Here is a 17,773-nt window from a genome sequence, read left to right as displayed (position 1 = left end):
GCAGCAGAGAGTTCCCTCATCCCGGGTGGCCGGAGAGAGCGATCGAGAGAGAGAGAGAGAGAGAGAGTATTACCGAGGTGGGGTGTTACGCGTGGGTTAGCGAAGTCGTGGCCGTCGAAAGAGGCAGCGGGGGTGGCGGCGGGGGTAGGTTTCGCGAGCAGTCACTATGACGACGGTGACAAGCGAGGTGTTAGTGCGCATCCGTGACCACGCCTACGTCACGCGAAGTGACGTCAGCCGGGCGTCGGTGGCGCCAGGACGAACGCTAACGTGGGGCGGCCACCCCCGGAACTAAACGACGCCGACGGCGGCGGCGGCCGCCTGTTGCTGAACTCCGAGTCGTCCCGAGTTTCCGAGGCGCGCCACCCCCGGCCTCCGGCCCGCGATGCCGCCCCCGCAAGCACCCACGACGGCCCCCGACGTCCCGACGACCCCGCGCCGTCAAGCGCCGAGCGGGACTCGTCTACCCGCCGCCAGTCAGCCAGCCGACTCGCCGCAACGCCGCGCGCCTGTTTCTACCGCAGCGCATCGCAACGCTATTCCTTTTCGTATATTAAATAGGAGACATGTGAAACGGTGAACGCGAGATATCGACGATATACCTTTAACCGCACGTTCAGGGAGAGTTTCTCCGTGTACCTTTATCTGCAGTACGCCTAGAAGCATTGAATAAGTTATTTTCTATCGCGTCAACGAATCACCACCGGCACGCGTTTCGTCTCCACGTTGGAAACGATCTTCCATGGATCATAGGTTAGCATCAGGTGCCCACGTATGTCTTTCCGTACGCACGCATACGCCTCCCTTCAGCTGCGTATGTGTGTATACGTGAATTTATGTTTTGGAAAAACAGAAAAACGGAAAGAAAAAATTGATTAAAAAAAACACACACACACAAACAAACACGTTTTTCACCCCTGACGAAGTGACACGCATTCCTTTCGCGCGTTTAATAACGCCCCATTCAGGGGTGAACGATGCGAAATTACGCAGCCGCAGATATCACCCACCGGAAATTCGCTTGTGCCGCGCGGATTGCTTCGTGAACGTATCAGTGAACCTTACTCCCCTGATCGCGTCCCTTTCATACGTGCGTGTTGTTATCCTCGTTCGTCCTCGCTCCTTTCAGCCTTCCACTTTTTTCCTCTCGGTACGAGTTTCGCTCGCAGAGGGTGGCGTTACTCAATTGCCAATTTCTGGATGACGGAATTTTTTTCTCTCTCTTTCTCTCTCTGGACAATCGGTCATCAGGTTGAAAATCAACGAACGCATTTTCCAAGTGAATTACACTCTATGTACGAAAATCGCTGAAATACTTTCCTTCCCGCAATCACCCTGTGTTTGCGGAACGCGTGCAATTCGTATATCCAGCACGCATAACGAGTGCGCGCGCAAATTCGCGGCGTGTCGATCTGGAACAGCTTGTCACTTTGATTAAGGGGTAACCTCATGCTTAAACTTGAAAACGTAACGTAATCGGCAGAATGAACATATCTATCGATCGTTCGATCAGCTGTTGACCGCGCCGACCCTCGTTTTGGAGCCAACCACGGTTAGAGCAGGTTGGGGGTGGCGAAATCGTCGGAAGGAGGAGAAAACGCCATTTGGCGCCCACTGTCGTCGCGGTTCTCCGTCAGTACTCTACGATCTTCACCTTGGCAGGCTAGCCGCAGTCGAACTCATCCTCAGGCCGATCAACCCTGCATTGAAGCCGTCCGAACCACTTCTATGACAGCCGCACCTTGCAGGTAAAAGTTAAAGCCAGATTTATTCTATTTTTCAAAAATCATGTCCACTCGAATCTTCCACGCCGTATCAGCGTCTCGCGCCAAATTTTCACATTTTCTGTTACCCCAGTGCATATCGTTATTTCAGCTACTGTCACGGAAAATAAAAATTTATATTCATTTTCTTTTTTATTTTGTATTTCTGGTCCGCGTTTCCTGACAAACATTTTCATTCGTTATACCTAGAAGAGGTGAAATTTTGTCCCGATCGATCGGTTGCGATGAAAGAAAAAGGAAAAAAGAGGCGAAAAATTCTCTCCGCTGAAACGTGATACATGGTTCGTCACGTTTGACAATTACCTGCACGTACATGGTATTGTTCATTGTTGTTTGACGTTTAATTTGTACGAAGAACCGACTGCCGGTAGGCGATGGGGATACAATCAAACTCCCCAGTTTGTTTCCGTAACCTAGTTAAGAATTCGTCTTACTCAAGCAATTTTCCCACAAGAGTTGAAGGTCGCGAAGAGTAGGTATGGTCGCAAGGTGTGTCACCTAACTACGTCACACCGGTCGTCTCAGCCAGGCACTGTAATTTGCATATCATCGGATTCATTCATTCGATAAATGTGCTGAATACATTGATAATGAATTTAATAAGCAAAACTAAATTCGTGATTATTCATGAGGCAATTATTATCCCTTTCTTGAGCAGTCGGTGTAGTCTCGTACAATCTCAAGGCTAGCTGAGAAACAAAATGAACAAAAGTTAGTACGTTCGTTATGCGAGAAACGGCAGGGATTAAAACGGGATGGATTTTAAGGGATAATTGCACCTCGTATAGGTTACACTGTGCTGCGTAGCATTCATTGTGTAATGAATATTAATCTTCATTCCGATAAGAATTTAAGAAAAACATTTTGACGAGTTGAATTTGTCGCTTTGAGGGCATAGCAAATAGAATTTCCAACATCTGCAATGCGTGATGATAAATTGTAGCGGAGGAATTCTTTCCAGAAGACAAATCGATACTGGGTGTAATCAAAGTTGAAGGAATAAGGATAATTAAAACCTAATTGAAAAGATATGTAATGAAATGCCTTACATTTATGCCCCTGCATAATGCATGGCTAAGTTCGTTTTTATGTGATAAAGAGAAAGCTGCCTTCTCAAAAAACAACGATGTATGTAAAATAAGGCCTCGCTGCGAAATAATACCCCCGCTACTAAATATGCGCATTTCGTAAAGGCGTGTTCTTTGAAAACAAACCGCTTTCAAAGCTCGATAGTGATCTCCGATCTGCTCTCAATGGTTAAACCGGCATATAAATCCAAATTTTGCCTAAAATTATATCTCTTGCTCAGGTTGAAATATCAAACAACATTGCCGCCGCTCCCATTCGACGTAGAATTAATATTATGCCTGATAACCATTTGAATACTTTTCAAATATTAAGGGTTCGAGAATTTATGTTTGATTCAGTATTCATTTTTCTCAATGACAAGCCGCAGTCCCAGTCCATTATTTGACAACGATTGAAATTATAATGTTGTTTGTAACTACAGCGACAAGGTGTGAGAATTACGCGGTGATTGATTTTGAACTTGATCATCCGATCTAATCATTTAATAGCTGTAGCCGTTAGATAGCAATGATACCGGCAGAGACCATTCTCGTAAATGATCCTAACAATAATTCTGATTCGAATTGCATTTTATTCGTTTTGTTATGTTCCTTCGACCGTTTTTTCAGATGTAAAATGCAAACGGTGCTAGACTTGCATGAATAGTTTAGAACAATCTGCATTTCCTTAGGTGTTATGCATTTTGCATTTTGCATTTTTCATAGCAGATAGTATGTGAGGAGGATACGCTCTGCTTTTCACTTAGTCCAAGTGACTGGTAACTCGAATTCAACTATTAAATTAAGAATACTTGCCAACTTGTTGACAACCTTGAAATTCATGCGGAATGATCTTGAATTAGATCGAGTCTTATAAATTATTCGATGTTGGTTATTTTTGATGGCTTATTACATTGGCTTTTATGGCTATGTCGTGAAAAATATAATCACGTATGGTCTGTTCAAAATGATGCTGGGCCTACACTGTTCTGAGTTCGTCGTAAAAGCTCTAGACGGGGAGTTCCAGCTGTTTGTTCTATGGTTTTGTTACGATCGTCAAACGAATTAACGATAGTTAGAGAAAAGGTTGCATTATGAGTTTTCTTTTCTGTTGCTAGCAAGAAATTACAACAAGAACTCATAGAATTTTATATTTCTACACTGCTGTACAACTTTTATGACTACTTCCTAACAACTGCGTCCGTCGCAAATGACCACTCAGGATCACAACTTTCTATTCCCAACGACCTAAACATCGATCGTACTGTCGAGTGTCTTAAAATTCCGTGTTCATCTCCCTAGATCCGCATTACGAATTTTCAATCGCACGTGACTCACGACTTGATTAAGCAGACCAGAACTAAACTCCCGTGAAGCAATTTGACGAGGCTATAATGTACTCCAGACTGGTTTACCGGCTGTATACCTATGTCATGCAGAGAGGCGAGAAGGCCCATCAACCTAACACCACAGCTAAGAATAATTAATCATTCCGCTCTCGGCAACGCTGACTACTAAACGTCATCGCTCTCGGTGGTTTACTCCCGTTCCATAGTGACGCTGTGGCACAGGGGTGGCAGATTCGTGACCGCCCCATGCTGGCGACTCCACCTTATCGCGTAGTGTTTAGCGTTTCACGAACACACGTAGCTACCCGTTTAATCCGCGGCGTTGGACCTCGCGACACGACTCGGTCATCCCTGGAGCTCCCGTGTATGGTATGGCTGCGTTAATGCCCGACGTGATATTTCAAGCTCCTAGTAAGGTGTCGTCGGCGGGTGGGGGGAAATTATTATGACTTTTTCGTGCGTTTTACAACCTCCGAAATATTATCGCTATCGCGAATCGAGTTGCGAAACGTCGAGACAAAAATGGAGTGCTCACCTTCGTCCCAGATGATCACGAATTCAATGTTGTCCAGGAGTTTCATAGCTCGATTGAGAGTAGCGGCTGAAATCCAAATTTTTCAGCCCCTATTTCGGGGTTGATAAGCTGCAGTGGGACACCATTAGAGTAAATTAAACGCGAATCAATACTAATTTGTAGGACGAGAAAAATAGGTAAGAAACATAACCAGAAATCTTTTCGATTCGAGTCAACTGCCGCGAAAAGATATATCGCATTCTACGTCGTGACACCATCTATAATACCTAACCTTTTCAGCAGTTCTCACGACGTATACCACTTTCCATTGCCATTTCGTGCTCCACCCTCTACTTGTCCTAGTCTCCGTCTAATATTGCCGCTAAGCTAAAACTAAAGTACTTATACTTTCACCAGTGGCACAAATAAACTCACTGAGAATATCCAACTGAATTTATATTCATTTGACGACTGCTTTCTTCTTTCAATATTCAAATGAGCATATGTTTTCCTCCAAGATTTGCCGTCGTTGTATATGAGATGAAATTTTAGAGTATTTGTCTACTCGTACTTCTTTTCTTAAAGCTTACTCACGTTGAAAATTATCTCAGATACGGTGAATAATTTTCATAAAAAATCTTGTGATTGTATTGTTTGAGATCATTATCAGTTCAAGTTTGTACCGTGATATTTTCGAACGATCGACCTGGAAGCAGAAGAGATACATTAATCTCGGGATTTTGGCCGCGTTGAGAGTATGGAGAGTACGAATAAAATAGAATGTTAGATGAACACAAGTTTATACCTGGTTAGAGGTGGATGAATCTTCCCTACAAAACTTTAGACGCCCGCGACGCTCGCGGCGTTGGTGAAGGCGTCGATGAAACGCGAGATGGCATCCGGAGGTATAGAACACTATGGATGGAATTACTTGAACTCGAGACACGGGCTGTAGCTGAGCTATAAAGTTTATACAGCTAAAAATAATTAATGACTCAACGCGTTTGCGAGGATTTCATTTCACTATAAGATCCAACGCGTAACTGGTGATTCCTCGATCTATTTTCGGTCCGAAGGTTGAAGGTACCTTCAGGAATTTCACACCCATTTAAAATTCAAGTAAAAACAATTTGGAAAGCAATCAGTCTAGTGGCGTTAGTCATTTCAGGCAAATAGATACGCAGAGAGATCAGGTAAAGCTAGGCAATTGGGCATCTATCGGCCAGTCAAATCCAGCATCCTGCTGGTCTCTAATGTATTATACTGTACGGTAGGAAGCTGTGCATCCGAATGGGGTTCACCGTTACAGAACAAAGTGAGCAAGTACAAAGTTCACATCCCCGAAAAAGAGCTGATAGATTGAATTCTATAGACCAAACGGCCGATGACTTATTTGGCTGTATTGAATGTAGATTATGAGATATTGAGCATTGGCCTGGCGTAGCATCAAAGTATTTTTCCGTTTCATTTTCATCAAGAATCGTAGATTCTTGCCCATTTCCAGGATGAGGTTCAAAAAGCGTGTGCTTCTTCTCTTCAAACGTATAAATCACAGAATTACCTGTACTAGACTTATTACTTAGACTGTTCAAGATTCGGAATCTGCACACACTCATATTTCACAGATCTTTACGACCAGATTTTCCTTCAGTGAATATTTTTTATCGTATCGGTAATTGAGGTTCACAAGCAGAGCGAAGTGGCTGGGCAGGAATCACGGTTACCCTATAGTGTTGTGAATAAATTCTGAACCGCTCCTCCATGAATCTTCTCTGCACCGTTTACCACTGTATATAGGCTAAATCAGTATCGCAATATTAAAATCCGCACATGTTGGTCCTCTTCACGCTGAATGGTGCCGTGAAATCTTCAGAAAGTTGCTAGTGAGTGACTGACGGCGTCAGATTACCGTGATTATATGGAATTTTGATGTAATCGTTAACGGCATGAGCTATTTTATACATGATTTACTGAACGTGTTATTTTAATAAATATTCTCATATTGATTCAACATCAATCGGATGATGAGTAACAAACCATACTTATATCATGCAACTTCTAGTACTTCAATATTACAGACAAAGTTCGCAGTAAAACTTCATGGAAGTTAACAAACGGATTACAGAAGCGCCGGCGTGATGGATCTGGTTTGGTTACAAAGGGAATTGAAACGAGATATCCGGTTGAATGATTGGAACACGTTTCGAATTTCTCATTTCGTGACACCGGCAGAGTCGTTGAATTGAACGAGGCGATATGCCTGAGGTAGAGAATTTACTGCAATCCCTAAAATAGTTTTTTCTTTGTTTGTTTCAGGTAAGTGTTTTCGAATGGATTCTAACAGCCGTATAAAGTATGTGATCCCGGCAACGAACTATACGTAAGTAATAAAGAATTCCCTGAAAATGTATTTTCGTCCCATGCGAGCTGTTTCCCGCGGACCAAATCCTGGTCCAATTTGTAATAAAAATGGAAATTAGCACGTGCTACGTGAACAGAATACTTGGAGTCTTTCGCAGCGTCGGATGACGAGATGTTGAATAAGAAAGACGACCATCCTCTGCCATTCGCCGTCTCCATCGGTTGTGCGAGGCTAAAGGGCACTGTTATGATTGCTAATGGAAAACTATCCAATTCAAAGAACAAAGAGAAGTAATGAGTTGCCGTTCCTCTTGCGGGGAGAGACGGGTAACCGAGTGATAGCGATGCCGAGGGGATTGTAGCCCGCGGATGGAAAAGGTTGTTAACATTAGGATCAGAGGAAAAGGTAACCGTCGGAAAGCGAATGGCCATCTTTAACGAGAGCTGAAAATCAGCTATGAGAAGATGATGCAATGAGAAATTGCGTTACTCTTTGCCTCTGATTCTCAAATCTAACTACATAATTACTCTTATACTTATCTTTAACTTCAAAGCACCGAATCAGCTGCCCTGCCAATTACTTGGCAAGAAATAATCACGCCTCTCAGAATTTCCCTGAATCAAGAAGAAGGCCAATCGCGGCTCATGAGATATTATACGTCGCGTCCCAACTTCGCGGATTAGATTTGCAATTATCCCACGGTTAGTGGTCCCAGCTGTCTGACCCGCGTACACAGGTTTTTCGTCTGTTTCTTCCGCCTAGAGGCTGGCACTTTTTGCCTTCACGTCCGGGGTGAATTTAAAATTCAAAATTTCAATCTGGCTTGCAAATCTCCAGTTCGCCACCTGGCCGTCTCAGACGCTTGTAGATTGAGTTGCTACGGCGTCGCGAGTCTTTGAGGTTGTTGCAACGGTTTTTCCCTTTCACATCCACCCCAAATAATACTTGAAGCAAAATCCGAATCGCACCCATGAAACGTACGACGTAACTGCACTCTCAAATCTCAAATTATAATTACTATTCGAGATGCACGAATGATCGTTCCGCGATCGATTTGAGAGAGAGAATTATCGATCGATTTCAGTCCACCATTATCGTAGCTATTTTGCAGGCTGTTAAATTCGCCATTGCGTGTAAGGGTTACGAGTATGACTCACAAAGACGCTCGTGATAAATAAGTCAACTTTTCCGGCGTCTTTTTCCAAGTTTCTTGCCAGACGTCACTATAATTACTTTATGCGGGCATCAGAGGTCTGCGACGTCGAGTTGCGCGGCCCTGGAAACTTTTAATTCTTTTCGTCAAAAAACTTTAGCCACTCGTTACGGTATCCCAAGTGCATCTGCAGGAACTTGACGGCCTGGCGCTGTGAGACAAATTAAAATTCATGCCGCGTGCCTTTTCTCGGCCTTAGTCCCACGGGACCTCCTGGGTGTCCTCCTCGACAGCGTCGTTCGGGATGACTACACTCGACCAGACGAGGATGGCTCCCGTGTCGTCTTTGCGTCTTGCGTTCACGTTGCGTCTAACCGAATTTGCAAATCAAATTCGATCTTGGCCTATGTGCGCAGTTGCGCTTATGCGCCGCCATTTCAGGATCGAATCACACCCTCTGGACTGCAAGTGTAGCTCTAGTTTGGTGCCTAGCATTATCAACCATTCGCCTGATAAAACGACGACACCTTCTCTTTCGCACTTCAACGACTGTATATATATAGCGCAAACGGTTCAGCAAAAATTGTGGAGAAAATTGTTATCAAAGTGTACGAATATGGCAGGTGATTTGGACGTATCATCATACGCCAAGCAGATATCACCACATCACTCGATATTCCATCGTGCAGCTCGTGTTTATTTTGTGATTAAAATTTGTGAATACTCCTGGGATGAGCGGAATAAATCACACTGTTGGTATCGCCCATGCGTGAAGCTCTCGAAACGTTTACACAGTGGATATTGATAAAGCTGTACGCAAAACATGGTAATTGAATGTTTTCAACTTCTACTTATTCGATCCTTATCTTTCTCTTTCTCCTTTCTTTCACTCTGAGGGAATGAAAAACAGTGTGGTTTGTTATTTCGCGAGGCAAGACAGCAAACTGCGACCCCACGTAGGGTTGTAGTTTTGTCCCCGTGTGTCTGTGGCCTACGTCAACAACCCTGTAAATCCCACGGGACTTGACTTATCTCATGGTATGATCTTGACCGTTGCAAGTGCCGCGGGATCCACGCCTCTCGAATATCGATCTCAAGTCCAGATTTTTGATCCAGGTACTTGCTTGAGACGCTATATTCTCTTTGGTCTGAGCTCCAAGGCCTGCGGGGCTGCTTTCCTTCGCGTATAGATATACGGATCTTATACCGGTGTCGTGAAATTATTCTATATACTGCGGTAGTGCTGCCAGTAATTTCCGCCTCGAGATTAGCTTCCGGTAAAATTGTCAGGATCACACAGGTATCACCAGCTCCCCTCTGTTCAGTTCACCATAACAGATTTGTGTAATGACCGAAATCCCGGTAATAAACGGGTTTTGTGATTATACATGTAAGCCTTGTCTGTACACAAAACCCAAAAATGGTAAAATCAGATCCGCACGTTTTTCTGACTTTCTGAGGAAAGTTTTGAAACTCTCGTTACCCAACATCGCAGATCTCGCCGATCTTGGTGTGATCTATTAGCCTTCTGAACGTCTCACTGTAATGGTGGGAAGATCGATTTGTCTTTAACTAAATATTGTGGACTGTAAGCTTAATAATATTGACAGTTTTCTCATCGGTTTGTTTCTATTCGTGAAATTTATATTTGAACAAAATAATTTATCCCAAATAGGTGTAGATAAGAAAAGATTTCAAGAGATTTAAATTCAAGAAGTCCTTGTTAGATCTTGTATGGATGGATCATTATTTCACAGAAATAACTGTTTTTTTTTTTTAACTAATTTTATAAAAATGACACAAAGAAAATTCGATCGGTGGATGTTACAAACTTTATTTTATGAATTTAAAATACTTCTGTATTTGTTTGAAACTCCCTTCTATCTAACCTCTATTTTCTAAACAGTAAAAAAAGGATTCGAGCAACATCACTAAATTATATTTTTAGAAAAATTTATAAACATTAAATCAATCGCATAATCTGTCGCTTCAGTCGATAAATATATTGTCATATAGAAACCTCCATAGTCAACGTCACTCCTTTGATCATAAATAAATCTTTACTTTGAACATTCACTTTCACACTATGAAATCGTTGGAGAATTATATGAAAATCAGCATCACAAGAATAGATTATGCTATGAATCTAAATATAACGTACAATATACTTTTCATGGAAAAAACAGTATCCCTTTCCATAAAACTCTGCTGTTATTTTTCAAACGAACGATATAAATCTATACGCTTTTATTGTTAAAAAACAAAAGAGTGATTGTTGGACTTGTGGGTCGTAGACTGTCAAAACTGTGATATTAAAATTGATGGCTTTGAATTAATGCCGAACAGTGATTAGATTGCCACCAGATAGTGCTATGTTCACACTACTTGATAGTCCATATAAAATTGCTCACTGAAATTTTTTCTCACCATAAGTAAAAGTATAAGCAAATAATTATTGACGCACGGGGTGACGAGGCAAGGCTTGTGCTCACCGGAGTGGCACGAAGACGAAGGTTATGCCCGTCCTGCGTCTGCCCTGTCCTACCCCGGCCAGTATTAAGTTGGTTGGATTAGGCCAAGCAGAGGGTAAACTTGCCCCGCAAGATTAACCTATTCTAGGGCTTTATAGAAACTCCGCAAACCGGGATTACTCTCCACCTAATCCCTTTGGTCGCTGTAACTCGCCGCAGACATATAGAATCCCAAACAGATGTTTCTATTTACACCCTTGCTCGACTCTTGCGCTGTGGCCGTCCTTCCCTCCCTTATTTCATTTTTTCTTGCTCTTCCGCCTATCCTGAACGCAGTTTTTCCTTCGTTGGACTGCAGCATCGAGCCTTTTGGCCGGCCGCTGCATGTTCCACGTGCTCTCGATACTTTCATTATTTCAACGATGATTGATTGACGTTTGCGTGAGTCAGCAAAAGCTCCGGAACTACCTGTGGTGTTGAGGGGATCCCAGTCAGTGGGAGCAGTGAACCGTTTGAAAAACGATCAGTATCTGATATCTTACAGGATCGTTTGTTAGACAATATTGCTCACGGGTGATGTTTTATTACATCGTTTATATCGTGCTGATTGACCTTATTCCGAGCTAAAAGGCAGCATCAGAATGACAACCGTTTGAAAAGTTCCTTTTCTCTTCGTCTCTAAAAAGTTTACAAATTGTTCTGTATTTGTGAAATAGAATTTTGCCGATCGACGTGATCGACAAACGCGACCGCTTCTATAAACTTATATTCCTATTAATTCACTGTTAATTAAAATATATAAGTATTTAGAGAAATAGATCGCAAATTATACCGCGTTATCAAGCGGATTACGCGTGACAGTTTCTCAGCAGCAGTGTAAGGTATAAGAATTTGTATATAAGTTGATATTGAATTTCCTCAAGTTGAAAATATTTGACTGCATATCTGAGAAAATTTGTGAATTCTTTTTGCCCAATGGGTGGGCGAGGAATTTTCGTATAATTTTCGTACGGCGAGCGTGAAAGGCTGACGGGAGATTGACGAGCCGCCATGGGGAGGCGGGTGGTGCGCTCCCCTGGAAACGAGATTGGCTCGCAAAGCCAGGCGGCGCATGTCCATCTGTTGCCAAGTTAAAGAAAATTGACAAAATTAGATTAGAGATTACGTGGGCCCGCTAATATCGCTGAAGTCGGCATGTACACGAGGACCCGTTGCAATTCTTGTGAAAAAAAATCCGACAACTGATGCCACGAAACTTGCAAAGGTTGAGTTGAGTGAAAGTCTAAATTCCCAATCGCTCAGAGGTACTTTCAAATATTTCATGAATGTGCGATGTCAAATACGAAAAAGTTCTTACAGTTATATACACGTATAATATAAGTCAATGTCTTTTTTCTAAATTGTACAAGAATTAAACGAAACATGATTGTCATGATCGAGAATTTAGACAGCTACCACATAACACGAGGGTCTTAGGTTCGAGAAAGAAGTGCCTCGATGTTCGGTCTCGTAGTGCGAAAGCGACCCCGAACACCCTCTTATTTAACTTCCAAGAGACGCAAGAGCGGCGGCGAAGCTCTGCATAGATAAACTCGCGGTGTGAAAAAGACACCGGGACGTCAGAGCTAAGTGACGTTATTGAGATATAAATTGAGATATAGGAAGGGATGGAGGATCAGCCGAGACTGTTAGTCTTGATTACATGGACAACCGGCTGTGGGTCTCGAGAAGAACGCGGTACCGAGCCGATATCCCTTCGCAAGGTGCAGCCCCAGCCAAGATTAACATCCCGAAAGACGCATCGCCCGGTTCTCACCCCTTTAGTAGCGCATTCGTTGCCGACTATTGGACACTCGAACGTTTCTCGGTTCCACTAATACTCAAACTCTCATTCGTTTCGAATGTCGTCTGAAGTGGCGCCTGGCGTTTACTTTTCTTGCGTCGAAAAACGCGGTCAATCTTCGGATGCGGAAAAGCCGGGATGGATGGATGGGAGAGGCGATGACTATACCAACAGGCGAAAAGGTGGGGTGGAGAGAAGAGGATGAGGCGGGAATGGGAATGCCTAGAGGTGGCGCAGGCCACCTTTATATAAACTCGGGAGACAAATGGTGCGAGGTCGCTCGAGGGCGAACCTGGAGGCGGTGGAAAGACGCCGAGGAGACGCGGTCGGAGACGCCGGGCGTCCTGACGCCGCAGAAGGCGGGAGCAGGTGTATCGTCGAATACATACTGCGAGCGAATGGGCGGCCGGTAATTAAAATGTCTCCTTTAGGAGAAACTTAGTTCTGCATAGAAGCCCCGACCTCCTGTTTTACAGTCTCGCCCCGCCTCTCGTTAACTGTAAAGCTCCGCAAAGTATGATAAATTGTCGGCTGCAGCACCCCCTGCAGATTTGTTTACACTTAATCGAAACTGTTCGAGACGAATATGAGACCGGATCATCCTGATCCTCGCACTCCATCCATCCGAAGTTTTTGCAACTGATATGTTATTGTCGAAGCTTACGCGGCGTATAAATGTCGGTGAAAATTGAATGGCAGGTATGGTATGTATTCTAGCAGAGTCCGAGAAACTGGTGAAAGTTTTTTTTTTTTTTCTTTTTCTAACTTTTCTTCGAATTCTACTGAGTTTTATTCTTATCGGTCGAACCTTGGATAAAATGAAGTTTCAATGAATATCAGATTTTTCCGATCGAACGGATCTCTGCAAGAAGTTTCCTACAATTCTCCCACTCATCGAACCTCCAAGGATTAGACGTTATACCTAGTATGGATAAAACCTCGGGAAAGAGAAGCGATGGAAAATGCGGGGAGAGAAAGCTGATTCGCGAGCAGTCGTGAGGTGAGTTTCTGCCCTGGGCTCGCAGGGAATCGATCACGACTTTCAGCAGTTAATTAAACTCAAAGTTATTAAATCCGCAAAAACTGAACGATCGATGCTATATTCGTACAATATCTATATATTTGCACGTCTGCTACTCCGTACTTCTGCACCCCATCCTCGCCAATCCCCGTTGCTTCATCTCCTTTGCCTACCTCTCATTTTCTACTCAACGTTCATTTTGTGCGAATTGCTCGAGGCTCCAGACGCAAGCGTTGCCACGTCTCCGTCCTACATATAGCTACACGTGAAAATAATCCACGGCAGGTAAAGGTGTCTTCAAAGATCTCAAGCCCAGCTCCGAAACAAAGGGTCACGAAATTTGCCAAGCTTACGTAGGTACATTAATACGTTCAGCCCGCGAAACCCTGTAACTGATATACGCGATTCTGTTTCATTATGATCGCGAATACTGAAGACCGAGTCGCAATTAGATACAATAATTCATATGGGTGAGTAATTTGGACCCGTTTAATATCTCGAAATCTCATCATACAAAGGTGACAATACAATTGAATTTCGGTCTACGATTATTCTCGGATCAATTACATGCGACCGATTCACGATGCTCTACGTCTAACTAAAGTATGAATGACTATTACGTGATGAAAGGCCAAGATTCTTTTGTCAACAAGTTGCACGGTGTCGCACGATTTCACATGTTTATTTCTCATATCTTCAATAGCGCAATGCTATCGTCGAATTTGAAATAGAAATTATGCCGATGTTTTCTATGAGAAATATGGAAGTGTGTCAAGTGTCGAAACAACGGCGCCTCCGTGAGATTTACATTCCACGCGATTTGTGAGTCAAATAACTATATATAAACAGGATCGGAAAATTGTGAAGATACTTTACTGTTCTTCTGCCACAAACTACTTTTAAGATTAATAGAATATACGAACATTCATCATTTTTATTGCTACGATACATCTTCAGATGATCGTAATTATTAGACGTCTACCAACTTGAGCCTTACTTCAACAAAGTTGGATATGTATGACGTATAAATATACTTCCAAATGTAAATAAATGTTTCGAGTTTTCCATCCGCGAACTGTTATTGATGGATACAGGAACAATCTTCAGAGTTTATACGAATAGTCAGAGATTTCACTATAATTTTAATTCTCTCGAATTAGATCCTGGAAAAAGTCTATCAACATGAAGATACGATTCAATTAGAAACATATTTCCAGCATACAGTTTTGACCGCGATTTTGATCACTTATTCATCGAATAGATAAATAGAACGAGCGAAACTTTCAAACTAGACTCATGTAAGATACTTGTAATTAGGGACGTTGCAGTTTAAAATATATTGGGCTAAAGTTGTTAGACCAACACCTCAATCAACTCGAATAATTACAATTCTTAAATTAAAACGATCAGGAGTTCCCTCAAGTGTCGCAACGAAACGAAACAGAACTTATCCGTTATGCATTTAAGGGTATAAGTTTTGTACTGCATTGGGCTTTTTACGAAGGGTGATACATAAGGTGGGGGGAAGAAGAGTGATAGTGTGAAAAAAAAAGGTAACATTTCTTTTATGCTTGTGAATCTCGTGTATTTTACACCGCATCGTAAACTCCCTCGCGAGATGCTTAATAATGGATTTTTCCCTGAGCGAGGTACGCGGCGACGCTCGGTTCTCTCTCGACGAGACACCTAGGGCCTGATCTCCCTGTACCAGCAACCCCCGGTGGATGTACCTGCCTCGCGAAAAGAGCAGACGAAGGAGAGAAGAGCGAGGGGTGTCTGAGTTCAAAAATGTATTTTGCATGTGCAACGTATGCGGCCTGGAACCGCGTACACACACCTTGTACATTCCTACCTACACGAGGGTGGAGGTGTTTTTACACGAAGAAACTCCGGCTTACGTTCAGAAAAGCTACAAATATGTTGAACGCTAGGTGCGAGGGGCGAGGGTGTCCGACGTCGCGGAGCTCATAAACGCGGGTGGTTGTGGGTGCGGTGCATGCATCGCGTCGGCGAGTGTACGTTAGATAAACTGCTGAGCCAAGCTGTTTGACTTGCACATTTCTGCCGGAGGAGTTGGCCACCCTCGGACGCCCGCCGCGCCATGAGCGTTATAAACGGGGTGGTTTAAAGCTCCCTTGAAATTGGACTGCCGGGAATGAGAGATCCGGGTGCCATGCCGTCGCCAGTTCTTCCATGGTGACGAAATTTTCCGGAACGAATAAGATAAGCTTGCCAATCTCGTTCTACATTATCTTTATATGCATCACTTCGGCACCGCGTACCGATTCAACGACATAAGTGTATCTCTGATGACGTCGACTCTATGCCTGCATATAGAAATCGATTATTACCAGCCAATTGAAATATTTTTCGTAGATCTCGGATGTTTTACTCGCAAATTTTACGGGACTCGACTAAAACTGCTCACGACGCCAATTGAATTCTGATCCAAATATTGGCACTATTTAAATGCTTCATTTTTCCGATGATAAAAATATTTACCTACAGATGTTTCGATGTTTTGCTATTATTTTGGAAGTAGAATATTAATCTTCAGTTAAGAATGAAAAAATTTTGATCTTTCGTTAATCTATATCAACCTTAAACTTCTCTTTATATTTACTGATCGGAACATTTATACAAGAAAATGTTCTAATAGGTATCATTTCAACTGAATATTGTCAGAATCTCGATATGCAAAATTTGATCAAAGATGTCAAACTGCAAAAAATAAAGCCTTAGACGTACCTGTGTGTCGTTAAATTTTTGCGAGTCAACGTTTCGAATGCTATGCGCAATTTTTCATAGCAAAGAAATTGCTGCAGGTGAATCTGTAGCGTGCAGGGAAAAGCAATGCATGCGATATTGGAGCAGCTGGGAGCTCGATCGAAAATGCATGGAAAGAATGAAGGGCACTGAATCGGAAGGTGAAACGCGGTAACGTGATTTCATTGATTGGCTCCAGCCACGAAATCGTAGCGAAAGTTATTACCCACGAGCCCCAAAGAGTTATATCTCATTGTCAGTCAGCCACTAGAGACCAGAGGGTCGAGGGTACCGGTCAAATATAGTGCCGAGCTCTCAGATCCCAATTAGCCGGATTGAACTGAAATAGTCGGATCGGATTGGGTAATAATTCGGCAAGGCCAACAGCCACGAAGCACGAATCGAGGAGCGCAGGATGCAAAACCTCTTTAGACTTAATATTGTGGCAATAAATGAATCTTCTAACCATTTCTTCACGGTATGCTGGAATAAAAATATCACACTTTTGTTTTCCAAAGAACTTTTATAAAAACAGAAAAGCTTACAGCTTCAGATTTTTTTTTATCCCCCGTGAAAAAAGGAAATTCAACCCTTAGTTTAAAAACACTACGATTATCGTTTATTGATACTAAATAATGTGCAATTGATTTTATCAAAAAGATTTATGTCATAATCAAGAAACTAAAAAATCGATACGTGGTGTTAAACTTGAGCGGTGGTTTTGATCCTTTGGACAGGCAAATTAGCACGTGAGAAAAATACGAGTTCAATGTTTCATAATGCACTAAAACATTTCACAGAATGAAGAAAATCAGTGAGGTACACCTTGGGTACTTTTCTATTGTAAGTTGATAATCCAGAGCCGCAATGGAGGAGGACCGCGGTATAGTCGAGGCGCGAGAAACGCAGCAGCGGGAAAAGAAATCTCAGACAATGGGGCGGGGGTGCCGTCCGCGGGATTCTCAAGCTTACACACCCCTGCAGCTGCTGGAACCTTAATTTTCAAATTAATTATGAAACGCAGCTGGTGCGGAAGTTTTCATTTTTCAGAGCGTCGCTGGAATCGACGTTTTCGGACAAACTGTATAAAGCTTACGCCAGAGTAAAACACACACATATATATATATATACACACACACACACACACACACAAAGAAGCACGCGAAAAGAGAAGGAGAAAGAGAAGGCGGATGGCGTGAAGCGGGACCGCGGCGCGGGGGTAAAATAATGGGACAGGAAAGTGCTATTGTACACGCATAAATACAATTCCCGGATTAAAAAAAAAGTATCGCCCCCTTTCTCGGCAGCGTTGGAGAGGATCGAGGCGGAGACCCGGTACCGCAATACTCGTAAAGAAGCGGTGGCTTCCTGCGAGAGATACAGCGGCAGTCTCGACCGGATCGAGAGTAGAGTCGGTGAATTCAGCGGGGCCTCGTCCCAATC

The 17,773-nt window shown here is 43.0% G+C and overlaps 1 protein-coding gene across 6 annotated transcripts in view; it reads left to right on the top strand.

The window, feature by feature from the left end:
- Positions 1-17,773, top strand: part of LOC124407804 (CUGBP Elav-like family member 4) — a 514,861-nt gene that overhangs the window by 300,241 nt on the left and 196,847 nt on the right. For 2 of the 6 annotated variants that reach the window (XM_046884339.1, XM_046884343.1), the window contains exons 1-2: positions 486-753; positions 1,514-1,748. The exons of the other annotated variants lie outside the window; for them this stretch is intronic. The gene's annotated coding sequence lies outside the window, so the exon portion shown is untranslated. Of the gene's footprint in view, positions 1-485; positions 754-1,513; positions 1,749-17,773 lie in introns of those variants that run through there. 6 annotated transcript variants of the gene reach the window in all.

This window comes from Diprion similis, chromosome 6 (assembly GCF_021155765.1).
Source record: "Diprion similis isolate iyDipSimi1 chromosome 6, iyDipSimi1.1, whole genome shotgun sequence".
NCBI classification, from domain to species: domain Eukaryota; kingdom Metazoa; phylum Arthropoda; class Insecta; order Hymenoptera; family Diprionidae; genus Diprion; species Diprion similis.
The sequence above is the reverse complement of the archived record's forward strand: the minus strand, read 5'-3'. Positions and strand labels throughout refer to the sequence as shown.